Genomic DNA, 16,642 nt, shown 5'->3' with positions numbered 1-16,642 from the left:
ATTTTGTAAGGTCTGGAGTTTAGTTAGAGCGCTATCGTTAACATCAGCCAATAGCGCATTACCATAATCCAGGCGGCTGATTATGAGACCCTGAATGAGAGGTTTGCGGGAGGCAAGTGGGAGCCACTTGAAGATCTTCCTAAGGCTTCTCATTAGCCCTATACTGGAGTGGACAACCTTATTTATGTGTGGGGACAGAGATAGTTTGTCATCAATGATGACTCCCAGATTTCTGACTGAGTTTTTTGGGGTTGGGCATAAGCCTAGAGATATTGGCCACCATTCATCTGTCCAGATTTTATTTGCCATGCCAAACAGCATGATTTCCGTCTTTTCTGCATTTAACATTAAATAATTGTTAGTCATCCAATCTTGGATAGCAATCATGCACTGTTGGAATCTCAGTTTGGCATCGGCTGGATTGGGGCCTAGAGTTATCAGAATCTGGGTGTCGTCGGCGTAGGATATCGTATCAAAGCCATATGTTTTGATCACCTTCGCCAGTGGGGATAAGTATATATTAAATAATGTGGGGCTCAATATAGAGCCCTGTGGGACACCTTTGTCGTTATCCACATAGGAAGAGGAGAATGCTCCAATCTTGACCTGTGACCGTCTCCCTGATAGGTAGCTTTGAATCCATCTGTGTGGAAAAGTCCTCTTTTTATGAGTCCATTCAGGTCTGCCAATTTCCTGTCTATCCCCATTGTGGCCTCTGCTAAGCTTTGCAGGACAGTTAGTTGTAGGTCCATCTTATCAGATTGATACTGTAGAGCCGTTGAAGATAGCTGTATTGTATTAAGAAGAGTAATCCAAAAAGTATTGACTGGGTCCGTGATCCTCTCTGGAGGCGGATGTGAACTTTCTTCACTGGTATTATTTGTGGGTTGTCTGCCGTTATAGGCTGTCTCTAGGTCAATCCATTCTTCCGAGGTCAGGAAAGTCATATCCTTAGTTGGTGAGGAAGTCGATATGGAAATTTCATGATCTGGTTTTTGCTCTAGGAAGTCGGAAGTCCTTTTGTTGCTGTGAAACTTTGATTCTATAGTTACGTGGGTGTTTTGTACTTGGTGGTCTTCGATTTCTCGGATTTTTTCCTCCTCTGGTACTGCATCTTGAATGGGTAGGGAGTGGGTTGTTGTTGCAAACTGGTGATGCGGGTTGCTTCTTGGAGACCCTAAGTTCCCGTCCTCCCCTTTTGCTTGGTTGTTCGATATGTCGGGTGACTGTAGTGAACTTGTTAGTCGAATTTCCTCTGGGCATCCCGCTTGTGGGAGTGCCTGGCTAGTGCCGTCTTCTTTTGACAGTGTTCTAGTGTGTTGCTGTGCTAGGTGGCCCCTGTTGTCTGCTCCATGTTCGGTTTTATTCGTTGGTTCTTTTGGCATTGGTGCAGTGTGAATTTCCGCTGTAGTGTGGCTTGTAGTTGCGGGGCAGGCGTTGGGCTCGCTGGCCGGTTGCAGAGGGGATTTGAGGCCAGTAATGGAATCATTTGAAGAGTAGTTTGCATTCCCTGGGTTTTTTAGGAAATTGAACTTGGTATAGATTTTTGGCTGAAAGTTGTATTTTGTATCACTTTGGTGTCCTGGCAGTTTAATTAATTTTTGATTACTTTTCCTTTTGTGACTTCTGCGCCTCCCTTGTTTTGGGGATGGGTTATTTTTTATTTTATTGTCTCCGGTCTTTTCAGGTGTTGAGGCGGGAGTGTCCTCTGTTCCTAGTTTTAGTCCTTCTGCTTGATCATCAAGTTGGCTGGTGTTGGGTCCTTTGTCGGTTCCATCCAGCAAGCTTTCGTACCCTATTGTATTTTCGGGTACCTTTGTTCCGCAGGGGGTCAGCTTGGTCAGCTTGGTCGTGCCGGGTGGCGCTGGGCTTGTGGATGTACTTGTGTTATTCCGTTTCCGTTTGTTAGGCTGTGTCACTGGAGGTTTTCTCTCCCTTCCAGACCTCATGGCGGACCGCTTGCGCCCCGTTCCCTCCGCCGTCAGCTTTCCGGCGGGCCGACACCGACCCTTCGCTAGCCTCACAAGATGGAACTGGTGAGGAGATGCTCCGCCGGCAGGCTGGCAAGGCTGGCAGGGCTGGCAAGGCAGATAGTACACCTCCTGCACTCAGCGGTCTCACCACGTCACCTCTCAACCGCTCTTCAGATTGATGAGGTGTTAGTATTAGTGTTAGGGTTGGTGGCTCCTGCCGCGTCGGTGCTCACGTGCACTCACCAAGGGTGTGGATGAATATTGGCAGTTCCCAGCGGGATGGCGGAATGGCAGAATGGCAGCACAGGCGGTACAGGCGGTACAGGCAGCTCTGGCAGCGCTGGTGGCACCCGCCGACGTGCTAGCTAGGATGCCGAGCTTCTGTGACCCCCCGCTGCAAACGCTAAGACTACTGGGATGCAGCTAGACGCTGCTGCTGCAGGAGAATGCAGGAGATGGCTACCGTGGGGGGGGAGCGAGGAGCAGGTTTGTCCGTGGTGCGTGGTGCGGCAGCGGGGGTGGCGGGAGCGGGAGCTAGCGGCCGCAGCGGCAGAAGAGGGGCTCGAATTGCAGCCCTCTGTAGGACGCCGCCCTTTTGCCGTCCTTACCGCATCACTTGCTTGCTTGCCGCTCTTCACGGTAACTACCGCCGGCCCATTTGCACCGTGTTTCCGCCTTTCCGCAGCTCCCCCCGCTGCTCTCCCCGACACTTCAGCGTTCAGCCCCTCGGGCTCGAAAAACTGCAAAACCTCGGTCTGCCGACCTCTGTGTCCGCCCGCCCGCCTGGAAAGATTGGGGCGGACTGGAAATGCCGGCGTCTTCGTCTACGTCTCACAAGCGCCACCTGGAGCCAAAACAACAGGGAAACCATTCAGGAAGACACTTGTCGACAGGAAGTGACCTATCTTGGCCACTTACTGTCGAACGCGGGGAGACGACTAACTCCAGAACGAATATCTGTAATTACTAACATGTCTGTACCTCATACTCAACGTGATGTCCGTGCTTTTCATGACATAACCTCTTACTGTCGCCAATGGATTCCTAACTATTCACTCCTCTCTAAACCCTTGTTGTACTTGACTACCAAAGATGTGCATGAACCCCTACCCTGGACGGATGAATGTCAAGAAGCCTTTGACTCTTTGAAATCTGCTTTGTGTTCTGCACCTGTCTTAGGTACCCCGGATTACCGGAAGCCTTTTTCACTTTATGTGCACGAGGTGGACGGTTGTTCCCTTTCAGTGTTAACACAGGGTTTTGGCGGAAAACAGAGACTCTGTGCCTTCTTTTCAACAGTGTTAGACATGGTCGCACAAGCCCTTCCCAGTTGTCTGAGGGCCACGGCGGCGGTAGCGGTGGCCATCCGACAATGAGAAGGTATAGTTTTGAATACAGATCTCACAGTAATGCGGTACGCATGCTGTGGATATTCTGTTAAATAGAACTAAGACCCAGCACCTTACGAGTGCTCGATTAACAGGATACGAACTGACATTGTTTGCACCCCACATTACGATTAAAAGATGTGCTACATTGAATCCAGCAACACTTTTGCCTCTCCCTTCCAATGATAAAACGGACGATATCCATGATTGCATATTTAGAACTGAAGAGGAAACAAAAGGGCGTGTAGATCTTACCGACACCCCTTTACCAGAACCCCAAGGAGAGTTGTATGTTGATGGTTCCTGCTTTAAATTACCAGACGGAACTGCAACAGCTGCATATGCTATTACGACCCTAAAAACGGTGATGGAAACTGCCAGGATTTCACATCACTCAGCCCAGGCAGCTGAACTAATAGCTTTGTTACGAGCATGTGAAATCAGTAAAGGCCTTAGAGTAAATATTTATACAGACAGCCAGTACGCCTTCGGCGTTGCCCATAGTTTTGGGAGGCTGTGGAGGGAAAGGGGTTTCTTTACCACACATGGCCCTTTAATTGACCGATTGTTACTTGCCCTGACACTACCAGATAAAGTTGCCATCATCAAATGCAGTGCTCATAAGAAAGTCATTGATTCCACAGGAAAGGGAAATGCATATGCTGACTCAGTAGCCAAGGAAACAGCACAAACTAAAATGACTCCTATGTTTCCTAGTGCTTCAGCCCGGTGGGTGGCGGAAACATCTGTGTTCGACAGTACCATTGACAGTGTAAAAGAGTTACAGAAAGAAGCTACCATAGACGAAGCACAAAGATGGGAACAGGAAGTGGGACAGTTGGATAAGAATGAATGTTGGATAGATCGAACTGAGAAGCAGCGTTGGTTACTTCCTAATGCATTGGTATATGCTGTAGTGACCATGGCTCATGGTCCAGCACACATAGGAGCAAAAGGTATTTGTGCAGTGTTAGACCCAGTCTGGAATAACCCAAATATTCCCAAAACTGCAGTACATGTGGTCAAATATTGTCCTGTGTGTTTGCGTTATAACTCAGGGGGTAGAGAATCTGTCCTGAGTGGAAATTTTGCTCCTCCATCTTTGCCATTTGAAGTTAAACAAATCGATTATATACAAATGGAGAGAGTGAACAACTTGAAATACGTCTTGGTGGTGGTTTGTGCTTTCAGTAAATGGGTTGAAGCCTACCCCACCAAGGAAGCCACTGCAGTTGCAACTGCCAAAGCTTTGGTGAAGGAATATTTCCCCAGATATTGTGTGCCCGGGATTATCTGGTCTGATAACAGGACGCATTTCAATTCCTTATTGGTTCGGAGTGTTTGTGATGGTTTACAAATTAGGCAGAAATTTCATGCAGCCAGACATCCCCAGTCAGTTGGTCTAGTGGAAAAATATAATGGTATATTAAAACTAAAGATGACCAAGATTTGTGCTAGTACAGGATTAAAATGGCCCGATGCCCTCCCTTTAGCATTATTGTCTCTAAGAACGACACCACACACAAGAACGGGGTTGTCGCCTTATGAGGTGATTTTTGGTCGTCCTGCTAATGTCCCTAGGCCCACGTCCTTTAGAGATATTGATTATCCTTTGATGACAGACTACTTGTATGCCTTGACTAAAGATCTGCGTTCTATTCATCAACAGGTATCCGAAACATTGCAGCCGCTACCAGAGGGTCCTGGACATCGACTGGAACCAGGCCAGTGGGTTTTGGTGAAGAACTATCAACGGAAATCGAGTTTGGAACCGAAGTGGTCTGAACCCTACCAGATCATACTAGCCATAAGGTCGGCCGTGAAGGTGCATGGGCGCAAACATTGGATCCATGCGAGCCATCTGAAGCGCCTCCCGCTCCCTTTGCCCTTTGATTTGCAAAACCACGAAGGAATTCCAAGCCAAGAAGGAAAGTCGCTTCAGAGCTTTGTACCTTTTTCCGAAGCCCGAGAATAGGGGCAGACAAGTGAAGCGGTGCCCCCAGTTGACAGGTCGTCGGCTCAATCAGCGGAGGCCAGTGTTTCTGGTGCATCACAGGGTTCGAATGCACCTGATGCCCGTGCAACTGAGTTATTTTCTGATCAAGAGCGACCTGGTCGCTGTAACTACGACCTGCGGCCCCGAAAACAGCGCGGTACCACATATTCTCATGGTAGGAATTAGGGAAAGACTTTAGTTGAGAAACATCGGATAGACGCACTGGGGTACTGAGCGAGACACTGGACTGAACCCGTTGAGAGCTTGGAACACTTTGCTAAATAGCTCTGTTCAGAAAGAAAGATTGAGGTGGGGGCTGCGGTTGTACCACGGGACGGAGAAAGTTGTGTGCCGTCTCTTTTCTCTTTGATGGATGACAAGAGTCTGCCTGTGAGGCTCTTAACAGACACAGGAAGAAGAACCCCTCTGGTGGCGCGCGTGCTTTGTGGATACAAAGATAGTTTTTTGGACTTATAGAGAGGGACCGAGTTAGACCTGGACTTATAGAGAGCATGTTTCCTTTTGCTCTATTTGCTATGGAGGATGAAAGGCCACTAGCACCTCGGCGATATGTGGATAGTATGCATTTATTTTCCGGATGGTCCACCAGAGTGAAGGTGGCATTCGTTGCTTTTATCGTTATTATTACAATGATTATGATGTGTGTATTTGTATACTTAGAGTTTCAGCATCCTGTACAGAAGCTGTTAGGAACTACTGTTGCCCCGGAAGAGCATATCTTCTATTCTTTGCCCCCTCACAAAGCAAGACATCGGGAAACGTATATGAAAAATGCTTTTATTGAAATGTTGCATCAGACTCACAGCACCACAAACAAAACAAATTGTTGGATATGTGGGTTACTTCCCTCGGTCATGCATCAGCATGAGCTGTTCATTTCTCTGCCAATGTCTTATTTAGCTAGCTGTGAAGCCTGGTTCCAATTATTGTCTCTGATATATTCACATTATGTAGCCGAACCAAAAATGTATACTGAAAGGGATTATGAGGCCATTTCAAAATATATAGAACAACATCAAGGATTTGACGCAGCAGGAAATGGTGGAGAGGGCTCTTTGGACCCCAATGCCTGCATGAATGTATATACAGATTATAAGAATATTACATGGTTGATGGAGGAAATGCAGGATTTTGAACTTTTTAATGACACATTGTATTTCCAGCATTTTAAAGACCGAAATGTTACAAATGACAAAGCGCTGCCAATCCCCATTATCAATACTACCTCTCCTTTCTGTATACAGGGACGAGGCCATGTTAAGGTAGGAAAGAGCAGATGTAATTATACCTACACTCTACAGGTATATAGTACCCCACCTATGATTACTCAACCGGATGTATATTTCGTCTGTGGTGAGAATGCATATACGTGGCTCCCACGGGGTTGGGCAGGAAGCTGCTATCTCTCATTCCTCTACCCTCCTGTGTATATTGCTCCACCCGATTATCATCGAACTCATCAGCTAGTTCAGAAAGGGGCTGTGGTTAGCAGAAATATTAGGAGCTTTGACACCGATAGTACTGATCAGACAGACACTTCCCTGCAGCAGTTCGAGGATTTTGCCAAAGGTCTCACCCCCTTTTGGGGACCTATATTCAATAGCCGCAGTATACGACGCTTGTCCCGAATAGTTGAGAACGTGGTTCAGACTACCACTGGGATCTTAACTAACATTACCGTAGAGCTTCAGGCGACAAGGCTTGTTTCGCTTCAGAACTGGATGGTTCTTGACGTCATCCTCGCCGATAGGGGAGGAGCCTGTCATGTGATCGGCAGCTCTTGCTGCGTGTTTATTCCTGACTCAGCCCCTACCATTCACCTGGCCATTCAAAAACTACATAGATTAGCCAGCGAAGCACATGTAGATAACGGCACCTGGTCCCTTAGCAGTTGGTTTTGGGGTCTTTTAGCTACTTGGGGTTGGAAGATATTTTTGGTACTAGCTGGAGCTTTTGGAGTAATATTTACTTGTTGTCTGTGTCTCCAATGTGGCCCAGCCTGCTGCTCATTCTGTGCAGCAAGGATCACATCTGCTTTGAATTTTTCTCGTCAAGCAAAGGCCGAGAAGCAGATGATTCAAAAGGAGGTGTCAGACCTCATGCAGATCGATGAAGGGGTTTTCGTAGAATAATTTTAGTTATATTGGCTATAGTAGGCCAAAAGGGCCGTCTGTTGGGATCGAATTTTGATAACATGCATTATTGGCCTAATATATTCAATATAATCTCGTGATTATGATAATCAGGTATTTAGAGTTCATTATGGTCACTTATAGACCGACGATTCACTTTTTCTTTATTTGCCCTATTGGTATAGCCAGAGCCATTTTGTTTCGTTTCTCTATGTGCAAACGCTGTTTCCCAGAAATCACGTGATTATGCCTTCTGCTCGAAACCACGGTGGCAGCCAAAACTGCCTATGATAGTTGTTAGCTGGTAGCTCAAGGAAAACTCAAGGTCACACCTGCCCTTCTTGTGGGATGCGCACATTCTAGCAGAGCCCGTTCCTGTACTCCCCGGGCTCCAGATAGACAGGGAGGCACCTTACTGACCTGCCCCCGGAATAGCTTAGGCCTAGGCTACTAGCAAATCAATTGTGCCTTATATGGGTATTCCTCTTGGCTTACTGACAAGTTGTGTTTTTCCTTGTAGGGTGTCATCTTGAACACATGAAAAGTATATATGCTTTGTATTTTGAACATGTAATCAGTCTCCTCTGCGCACCTCCGAGGGTCGTGTAGACTGAGGCTCCCCTGTCAGGGCTTGCATTTACAGAATAAATGATTGAGCCTTCTCCATTGCTGGCTGAATTATTATAATGTGTATTGGTATATGGGCTATTGGTAAGTATAGCCCAATAGATTTATTTTGAATCCTTCAGACAAGACTGATTTGCATGAGGCTGGGTCACAATGGGGTGGCATAGTGAGTAAAACAACAATGAATCTGTCAGTGGGGGTGTTTTATTGAAATGTTTTAGCACTCCGTTCATCATCTTATGTTTGATATAGAATCAGCCACCTCATCCTCCATGAACACCACTGACAAAAGGTACGAGGAAAGTGTTTATTTGCGTGGGTGTGGCCCCCCAGGTTTATCATGCAGAGGGAGGCATAATCTGTAGAAAATCAATTCATAATATACACCAGCAGATTCCCAGATGAGTCGCGGATTGTGTGGGTTTCTCCCTGATTTAGTTGGGTGGCCAAAAGTTTACCCATATTTTTCCCATGCTCATTCTGCTGCTGTCACACCCTAACTAGAGTCTTCTCTGCTGCATTGGAAAAGTACAAATTCTGTTCTGTCTCAGCAAGCTCCATTTTCTTCTAGAGTGTTGGCTAAGGGGCTACCAAGTATTGTGCTTCTGAGTATGAACACTGGTTTATAGAAGATGGTGAAATCAACTGGTTCTTGCATTTGGCCTGCACTGAATCAGCCATCATATTGTCTCATAAAGTTGCCTTACTGGCTGTCCGTAACACACTAAGCAAATCTACCTATCCTGCATTATCAGCATACTAAGACTGAATGTGGGTACACATCTGATCTTTGCTCTTGTGCTGCTGGTAGACAAATGCTTTCATTCGCAACTGGCAGGGGGTGGTGCCGCTTGCCCTACGCCAATGCCCAGTAGAACTGGGCTGTAGTCATCAAGTCCTATTTCTAGAATTTTACAATGGGTGACGTGGGGTATTTGTTGTTCATGGAACAGGTAGTAGTCTATTTGAGATTGTGTCTCATGGTGTAGAGTAGAAAGTGTTATTTTTGTTGCTAGCTGGAGTAGGCCCCAGACTTTCACCAATGCATTTTTCACCAGATCACAGAGCTGGGCCTTGTCATTTTGATTATTCTGCATCCACATGCCCAATCATGTCTAGGATCGGGTTGGGTGCCAAAGTTCTAGTACCAGCTCAACAGCACAGGCGTCTTGCTAAGGTGAGACAAGAGTCTGGAAAGTCACGCCAGAAAGCACGTTTTGTCAGCGGTGGGTGCATATTTGGAGCCCACAATGCAAGTTTTGTCCCGGGATCCAGAGCTTGGCCAGTAACCAGTGGCCCCCCTCAGGAGGCCTTTCCCTATAATGATCTCCACTCTGCATTTTTACGAGCAACTGGTCGAGGGGAAGACCTTACCTTGGTCGCTAACAAATCTGCTACTGCTGAATACTGTTCCCATCCACTCCTATCTGAGCTTTGACAACTGGACCTGCTACAGGTGGGTCTCCTACGGTTGTACGGCATTACAACGCGGGCTTTTATCCCGCATGCCATTACAACACAGTTTTAACAACGCAAGTCATTACAACGACTTGCGTTGGGGGGAACTGGATAGTGGAATAGTTTAATTTTCTATTCCAACTCCAGCCCACGTTGACAGTAGGGAAGGTGTTGGATAGAAAATTAAACTATTTCCTATCCTACAGCGCCCTCCTGCGCAAGTCGTTGTAACGACTTGCGTTGTAATAGCAGCGTTGTAATAGCAGTGCGGGGTAATGCCCGCGTTGTTATGGATGTTTCCCATCTTCTACAGCAAGGCTATATCAATATGACTGATGCCGAGGTACTGTAGGATCTTCTTGCATTAGAAGGAGTGGGATATGCCTCTGATGTTAATTGAGACTAGTGGTGTGAACGACATGTGAAATTGTGCTGCAAATCTGGTATCTGGATACAGGACGGTTGAGGCAGAGGGGACAGGGCACACATTGGGGATCAGAGGGGGAGAGGACACTTAGTCAGATTACGATGTTGTTCATTCTTTAGTCCGTCCGACATCGTTTAGGAACTGGGACCGAATGCCCGCCTGTTGTTGGTCCAAACCCAGCAATTAGGATGCGACTGAACACTGTTCAGTCGCATTCCTATTCTTTACAATGAGAGCATGCATTCCAACCTGAGGTGCAGTTTATCCCTGCACTCCATGGCAGGCACCTCAAGGACCCTGCCACCGGGTGCAGGGATCAACAGGGGGGCACCATAGGTGCGCCCTGGGCCACCATCATGAGGCCTTGCACCCATGGGGGCCCTGCTGCGGGCCCCCAAAGTCAGCTTACTACAGCCTTCCTGTGTCGTAAAGACCAGCACAGAAAGGCTGCTGGAATCTGCCATTGTAAACCCTTGGGTGGAAAGAGCCACCTGAGGGCTTTCTGAATGGCATACGGGCTCTCCGAGACGGTAGGAGGCCATTCGATATATTCGGTCCGGATTCCTTTCCGACCGACCCCATCAAAATGGGTCGGCCGGATAGGTATCAGAATGGGACATTTTGATGCGGTCGGAAAGGCTCCGACCTCGGTGAATAAATGAGTGAATGACAAAGTGAATGGATAATATTGGATATTGCGTGCATTGATGTATGGACGAATGATTCAATGTGTAATTGAGTGAGCAGGTGCAGGGTTTCTTGCAGACATGTTATATCAATCGTACAGACTAAGGGCTCAGAAAACAATTGTGATGTTATTATTAAGACAGCCCTGATTTACCAGTATTATGCAAGCTTTTAACAGGGCAGGGCCCAAACGCCCCTAGGATGGTGATGGGTAAGGGGTCATGTGTCCACCAATTACATAATTTGGCCTTTGTTGGTGACACTTTCTATTTACCCATGGCATAATAGTGGCCCATCTTTCTGCCCTGGATTGCATCCTTCATACCTGGCCTGGGGTGACTGGCATGTTCATGCTTACTATAACATGGAGTGGTATGGATGTGTGGATGAGATACTTAGCCAGTATAACTAACAGATTGCATTATCTAACAATTTCGCTGAAGAGAGATTGAGCTGTATTTGTGAATGCTCCGCTATTTGGCTAAGATATGAGAAGTGTCAGAGGTGATACAAACAGGTGAACAAAGAGCCAAATTAGAAAATAAAAAAATGCCATGTAAATAAACTATCTCCTCAGAAAGAAAGAGCTTGTGAGATGGTACAGGGAGAGTGCCTAAGATGCTAATATGTACAATGCATACCTGTATAAATAGATTCCCACCAGGAACCAGAGGCCATCATTTGCCTTGACTCAAAGATAAAGAGATGCCAGAAAGTGCTCAGGATGTGAAACGATCGCCACCTAGGCAGGCGCAAAAGTAATGCTCTAACTCTAGGTCTAAAATACATTCCCTTTGGGATAATTGAGTTGAATACCATTACAATATCATACCACACAATACAATCCACTATCACCGGGTTAATATGACAGTCCCCAAGAAATCCAATATGAAAATCTGTATTTATTTGATTGAAAACTGTCTTCTTTGTTGTTGATTTTGTTTGTGAGAATATTTTTACATTCCAACTGGATTCACAATCTAAAAACATGTATATAGAAAAATATACAAAGCAATAAAATCAAAAATTAAAAAACAATCATGAACAGCAATTCAACATTTTAAAGAAAGAACTAGAATACATTTGTTACCATAGATATAAATCAATGAAAGAATGCTTAACAAGGGCAAAACAAGCCAGGCACAAACTCTTGAGCAGAAGCAACATCTTGAACCTCACGTATGTCATTCCAGACCACGAAGGGTATGGACTGGGTGGAATTCCTACCCAACTGTGTCATCTTAAGGATGTTTGTGGCCCTAGGCGAGACACATTTTGACACCCCCTGTTCGTAACAACTTCGAATTTTATGAATCATTATCTGCTAATTGAAGTCCGCATGATGCCAAAAAAGCTTTCAGAAGAGGGGTTCACACAAAAACAGCTAATATATGTCTTTCCAGGAGACCCACAACTCGTCAACATCATACTGGACAGAGAGAGATAGAGTTACAGGTAGAGGGAAGGTAGGCTGAGAGAAGGGAAGAGGATGAGTTATATAAATAGACCAAGCAAAGGAAAGATTGCTTTCCCGGGGGACCCTTGGAAGATGGGGGCCTTGGGCAATTGCCCACTTTGCCCTAACCTTATAATATCTCTGCTACTGAAGAAGCACGGACATCTGTAGGACTTGTCTCTACAACATAGATCAAGATAGCACTAGTACTAACTGTACTTGGACAAGCAGTTACCTTCCAATATTTGGGGGTAAGGATTTCAATGCAGGAAATGTATCCAGAAATCTTGTCTCTAAGTGCTGAACGCCCCCTGGCACAGAGCAGAACTCCGAGCATAATAGCATATAAGTTATTGTGGGGACCCAGCTCAAATCATGCTGAAAATACTGCAAACATACAAGGGAAGTTTGATCGCATAGGGTCAATGGCGCATATGTTGACATCAAAGCATGTGGACAAAGCCTCCCACAAAAAAAATCATTGGTATGGGTTTTTGCAACAGTAACAAGCAAATGTAACAAAATCAAATAGTATGTGCAAAGTAAGGCTATTCTATCTCTATAAATCAACCTCTAATGTAGACGGCTGGCGCCAAATAATGAGTTCTAATACCTCTGGCATGCATTACAAGTCACATGAGGAGTACGGGTTAGGATATGTAAACTCAATTGTTAGCTAAAGGTATTATAGAAGTGCATGGGGATTACCTGAGGCAGACATTTCCCTGAAGTGTACAACTAGAAGTTGGAAGCAGCAATCAATAATGGGTGCTGGGTGCTGCAATAAGTCTGTGAGCACTTAATGTCTGTACAGGATCTGATTCACCAGCTTGATCTATATATAGGTCCAGCAACAGTTCTACTAGTATTGCTTACATAGTCATAAATATGGAAGTCTGGTAAGCAGCGTATGACAAGAAAGTGGAACTAAGCATTGACAGTGGCCATGTCTCTGATAACCCTCATGCAATGTCACAACTAAGCAGGTAGACAAATATGTTGGGCTGCCTTCTAGCAATAGGCAACATCATTGTTTCCGAGCAAAAGAAACAACAGAACCCTGCCGACGCTAGATCAGAATAGGTCCCATAAAGGGATCCTTTAATTTTTAGAGGGCAACAATAAGCAGTTTCAAAGCCAAAACAACACTAGGTAGTCTTGAAATTTAATGTTGATTTATCATTTCATTCATGTTTTTTTGATATAATATAGCATTCCATGATTTTCGAAGTTTTGTGAAAGACATTACACATTTTAAAATCTATAAAAAATTCAGATAAATACACCTAATAAGGTCCCACACATTCCACGCACATCACTCACTCAAAACCACAATCATATCCATTGAATTATCTATCATTCACACAATCTTTCATATCATCATACAAAAACAGATACATCAGTGCCTCTACGTGAAGTTAAGATGGTCAACAATTCATAAACAAAGAGGGGTGCTGGGCAGATGGAAGATTGGATACAAACTTACTTTGGAAGGTCTTGCAGCAGACAAGAATGCCAGATTGGATGATTGAGGTACTGCGAGCTCATCATGAAAGTACAACTGAAAGGGCTAGGTTCGGAAGAGCTGGCAAATGTACAAATTGAGCTTTTAGTATTTACTGGGATTTGGGGTGACCGGAACTTGCGGAAAATTACTCAGTGGAATTCCTTGGAGTTACCTAAAAACTCAGTGAGATTCTGCGGAGTTCCACAAACTGCAGAATTCCGGTCTGTTGCCTGCTTGCGCTATTCTTTATTGCTGGGAGATTGTCCCACACTGTAAAATTAGCATGATTGACACCGTGTGGTGCCATAGAGGGCGCTGCTTCTTTCTACTACTCAAGAAGATTTTCTACTCGAGTGGCAACTTTCTCAACATAAGCAGCAGTGACCTGCTGCGAAACGGCCGCATTGAGAAATCTCGCCGTGAGGTGGTCTACCAGTCTTTTTTCTTGCTCGTACTCAGCAATTTAACATTGGCGAACTGTGTACAAGATAAATCTTCACCACATGGAAGTTGGCAGAATTTTTGTTGAACACCGCCTTCCAAGTGTAGCGCAAAATGGGTAAAACTATGCGAATTCCGCAAGCAGAGCGGAGTTTAACGCCTACTCCAAACTGGGAAACCTGACGTCAGTGATGTGTAATAGCAACCCTATTGTGCATATACATAAGTTGCCTGGGAACGTACCAAGCTGGATTCAATTTAAATTCACCCAAAACAGGAGGTGATAAGAGAGCAGCCCTTGTGTTTGCTGATGATGCTGTACTTTCAACACTAACAGAAATCACTATGCATTGCCTATTGAGATGCTTTAAGTGTTACTTTTACTATAAAAATGCAGCTTGAGCATTCTGTCAGAATGCATGAGCTGTTGACAATGAAAGTAAAGATTACCCCATAAAGGCTGTTGCAGAGGCTGCTCGTGGAGCAGAATTGTGTGGTCTCAGCATTGCCAGAAATTGAGAACTGGCTGTTGAGAGCGATACTGCGGCAAAGCCTAGGAACCCCGCTAACCCAATTAGGAAAGGAATTGGGTCTAACTAGTTGTCTACTTTAGGCTTAGTTTGTATAGTAATGCCTGTAGGGATACCAATGCTAGTGTATTTACAGATCACTGCACGAAGTTATGACTAAGGACAACCTCAAATAGTGCCCAAGGCTAGGGCATGTGGCGACCATATTAGAAACAAGCATTTGCAATGCAATAGGTCTTGCATTTACAAGAGTTTGATCTATTGGCAATGCAATAGCCTAAACTCTCGGAAATGCAAGACCTAATGCAAATATTTGTTTACTAGCGCCGATGTGGCACTTTCACATTACTACAGAAATGACCTGGGGGCATAATATCAAGGACCGGTGTTAAAATTATCGCCGTTTTATCATCAGAAACTGCAGATAAAACATCGATAATAAGCTTGATAATACGCTCTTGTTAATTCCCATAGAAGCCCATGTTAACACCAGAACATGGGCTTCTATGGGAATTAACAAGAGCGTATTATCAAGCCCATTATCGCCGTTTTATCGGCAGTTTCCTGACGATAAAACGGCGTCAATTTTAACACCGGTCCTTGATAATATGCCCCTAGGCTTTCTTAATAAAGGAGGCCAGCGCTTAAATAGTTCCTAATCCCCTTCCAGGGAGAAGCCCTGTTTGGAAAGATGATTTTACTGTGCAGCCCTGAGGGGAGTTGCTGTGGAAACCTGTCCAATTGAGGGAAAGAGCAAACGCTGCTGCTTCATTTCTCTTTAAATTTGACAGCACATGGAGCTGCAGAGTGCAGACCATGGAGGAGGTGAGTGGTGGTAACAGACAGTTTCCCAGCACCCAAGAAAAGCGCGGGAAGGGGGTGAGAGTTGTGAAGTCAGTCTGGAACAAAGTCCAGACAAAAGGAGAGATTAAACGTGTCTTCGGTCAGAGCCTCACAATTAATTGAAGGCACACAACCACTTCTGGCTCCACACCTTCTCACCAACCCTTATCAGTGTCAAGGCCTTTAGGAAACAGCACCCAAGTAAAATTAGCCGGCAGAAGCACCCAGTCCAAACAGGGTGGAAATACACATTTTGTGAAGCGTTCTTGTTTCCCGAACAAGTGAGGTATGTTTGTTTCTAAAGAGGGAAGGGCATTCAAACTCATCAAGAGTAAATGCCAAGTAGTGGCTTGTGCGAACGAAGCATAAATGTCTACAGGCATAGCAGCCATCGGATTTTACAGGCATAGCAGCCATTGGAATTATGCAGTAAGGCACGCAGGGAAATCTTTAATCAACAACACTGTACTGCACATACATGCTTTCATGCAATACTAGACGTGGAAAAAATACTCTGGGATCGCACAAACTGGGAGCAGCAGGCATGGGTGTCACAAAGTGCGAAGCACGGCGAAGTCCTGCACTCATTGAGGGATCAAAGTGCACTTAAAAATAAAAAAATTAATGAAAAGCAGCGGGCGGAATGGGTAACTTAACAAAAACTTCCCCTGCCAAATGATAACAAACTGAGAGGCGGGAGGTAATGGCAGCATGCACATTATTAAATGCTCTCACCCAATGTGGAGAAACCAGGAACACATCAGGGCCAGGATGTTGCTGCCGCCTGCAGGGTGCTGATACTTAATGGGAGTAGGAGGAGGCCACGTGACCGGAGCAGCTGGTGTCTGCAACAGTGGCGGCTGGTGACATTTGAAAGTGGTGAGCCGTAAATTATTTGCCGTACTGCACTGTGGCGAGCGAGCGCAGCTAGTGAGCCCGAACAACCTACGGGGGTTCTCCCCCGAGAATTTCTTTTTAAAAGAGCGGACAAATGGTGCATTTTTAAGCAAATTTGAGGTTACAGAAACCCCTCTTGACTAATTTACAAATGTCCACTTTCACCTAGCCAATGTTAATACCAATGAGTGGCTGAACAAAGTGCTGCGCCTGGCCTGCACAATGACACGGTCAGACTAGGCACCCTTTCTTCCGTGGT

At 45.4% G+C, this 16,642-nt stretch overlaps 1 protein-coding gene across 1 annotated transcript in view; it reads right to left on the bottom strand.

Moving 5' to 3' along the window:
- Window positions 1-16,642, bottom strand: part of LOC144829109 (pyrimidine-specific ribonucleoside hydrolase RihA-like) — a 585,216-nt gene that overhangs the window by 202,179 nt on the left and 366,395 nt on the right. The gene's annotated exons all lie outside the window — the stretch shown is intronic.

Source organism: Lissotriton helveticus, chromosome 4_1 (genome assembly GCF_964261635.1).
Source record: "Lissotriton helveticus chromosome 4_1, aLisHel1.1, whole genome shotgun sequence".
Classification (NCBI taxonomy): Eukaryota; Metazoa; Chordata; class Amphibia; order Caudata; family Salamandridae; genus Lissotriton; species Lissotriton helveticus.
Note: the sequence above shows the minus strand (reverse complement) of the source record. Positions and strands in the feature narration are given on the sequence as shown.